Source organism: Rhagoletis zephyria, unplaced genomic scaffold (assembly GCF_001687245.7).
Source record: "Rhagoletis zephyria isolate East Lansing unplaced genomic scaffold, Rhagoletis_zephyria_1.1 Rzeph_scaffold_07366, whole genome shotgun sequence".
NCBI lineage: Eukaryota > Metazoa > Arthropoda > Insecta > Diptera > Tephritidae > Rhagoletis > Rhagoletis zephyria.
Window position 1 is genome coordinate 24,524 of NW_016164449.1, and position 2,571 is coordinate 27,094.

At 30.7% G+C, this 2,571-nt stretch overlaps 1 non-coding gene across 1 annotated transcript; it reads left to right on the forward strand.

The window, feature by feature from the left end:
• Window positions 1–2,263: 2,263 nt before the first annotated feature.
• TRNAT-AGU (transfer RNA threonine (anticodon AGU)) lies at window positions 2,264–2,337 on the forward strand. The gene has a single exon. It is a non-coding gene; the product is annotated as a tRNA-Thr (tRNA).
• Window positions 2,338–2,571: the final 234 nt, after the last annotated feature.

The following is a 2,571-nucleotide window of genomic DNA, read 5'->3' on the forward strand; positions in this document are numbered from 1 at the left end:
GACTGGGAAATATTCTTCGGAATCTTCTCTATCGAATGTAACTACTGATATATATTTTCTTAAAATTTTGCAAAATTAACTTATGGAGGCCTAGATCATTCAAATACCCATATCGCACACCGTCTTCAAAAGAGTCACAACTCAAAATTTGGCATTTTTGAAATTATGCGCTAAAAATGTACACAGAGCTTTTATTAACCTTTCAGCAAAATCTGGAGCAAATTTCTGTTATAATTTGTTAAAAAAAAAACCTAAGTAAAGTCGCCCTTGCCAATATGATTAGCATGTACTACGAAATAGTTTTTCGCATTTTCTGACGGACGTATTATTTTGAGTTGTGACTCTTTTGAAGACGGTGTGCGATTTGTGCTTTGCTTGTTATTTTTAACATTATTCACTTTTGTTGTTAACTTTTTACACAAAGCATGCGTTGGTTTTTGCGCATATCTTACGCTTAGAACGAATTTTACTACTACGTGTGGATTCTAACTTTTGGGGATAGTTTGGTTGCAGCCCAAAATTGGCTGTGCCCCTGAGTTGGAAAAATAGTACCATCCTTGATTAAAAGTAAATGTGTTTTACAATTTTAATCCTTCGTTATCCTTTATATATGTATATATAGGATTTAAATGAAACCAATATTCTTGAAAATGCATTAAAAAGGTAAAAATATTATATTTTTAAATGACATTTTTGACATGTTTCAAAGATATTTGAAAATGAAAGTTATAATTAATCTTGTTTTGACTTTTTCTTTTAATTGATACCCATATAAAAATCCTGAATACCTGGTAAACAACTGAAACGCAGATTTACTAAATATTATGCTCTAATACTGTAGGGAGTATAGTAATACCGCCTTATATAGAAGTACATAAAATGAATAAGTTAACAAAACATGCGAACTGCACAACGGTTATTCTAATAACTTTGACTGCAAGTCGGCACGGGTTGCCGTGGTTTTTTGGGACAGTCTAATGTTCATAACATAATTTATATTATTGTTCTTATTATGTACCATAACTTGATTATTATTTGCACATGAATGAGTCATTAACGCAAAATATAGACCCGCAAAATTGGTGTTTCAAGTTAATGTAAACGGGCTCATGCTATGGATAAGAGAGCAAAAAATACACAAGTTTGGTATATTTTGCATAATATGTATTTCCAAAAAATTTTAATAGTTCGTTACACCTATTCAGCAGTGAAACCAAGTAAAAATATTTGGAATGAATGATTAATATTACTTACATATTATGTATGTATTTGTTTTATAATATAAAGAATACATAATATACATGGTCGGCTATAAGACTACTTAAAATGAAATACATACTTAGATAGTACATATATAAATACCTCGTATATGCGGAATCCAGTAAAATAAAAAAGCGATTTGGTTATTATTTTTCCATTACTGCTTACTTTATTAATTTAAGTTATGATTAATTATAATAATCTTATAGCAAGTGGGTTCAAGGGAAATAAAATTTTACAGTTTTGAAAAAATCGGTTTTTGCGCTTTTGTAAAACTTATTTACCATCGTATACATACGTGGTACTGCGTTTGGCGTATCGAGGTACGCGGTGAGCGAGATATATTAATAGTTCAACACAGTCCAATTTAATCATAAAATATATATGTACAATGTGGTTGTTCACGCTGATTAGGTATTTCATTGATTCTTACAAAGAAGTTGGAAACTGTGTACCTGTGTTCTTATTTAAAAACGCAATTTAGAGTCTGGTAATGTTTACGAAGATATTAACATATCATACATATGCACCTAATACGGGAAGACTAATTTTCTAAAATATGTATATATTATATACATATATGTATATATATATGAATGTATTTCATTTATTTTCAGCCTTAAAAGGATTTACTTTTCAAAAATGCAAATAAAAATTGATTTTCTTTGGCCTGTAAAATTTTTCTATACGTGCTATATAAAACGAATTTGTGATGACCTGATTTAATTTTAAAAAAAACTGGTTATTTTAGCTTACATTTGGCAACTTTTTCGTCCAATCTTGGTTAGAAAGTTCTTGCAGCGGCAGCAACACTGGCTGGCATGCCAATTTCTTGTTTGTGGCGGCATCTGTGTGTATGTTGATTTATTTTTAGATTCTCGTGCTGGGAATGAGTGGTGTGTTTGTTGTGCCGCTGTTGAGTTCTGTTCTCGTGGTGAATAATGCTTATGCATACAGATGTTTGTATTTATATACTCACACTTAGCAGAACTGTCGAGCAACTGGCGCCGTGGCTTAGTTGGTTAAAGCGCCTGTCTAGTAAACAGGAGATCGTGAGTTCGAATCTCGCCGGGGCCTTCACAGTTGAAGTGATTATTTTATTTTTTTTTATGCTAAATATATATTATGTACATATATTAAATAGTTATTTTTATTTCGCACTAGCAATAGCAATATCACAAACAAAGTTGTTTGACAAAAGGTATATAGTATAAACTAAATCAAATAAAAATCTGATACGAATTACGTTCGATTCGGGCCCTCAATTTTATTTTTCTATGTAAAAAATAAATTCAGATTTTGTCTTAACTA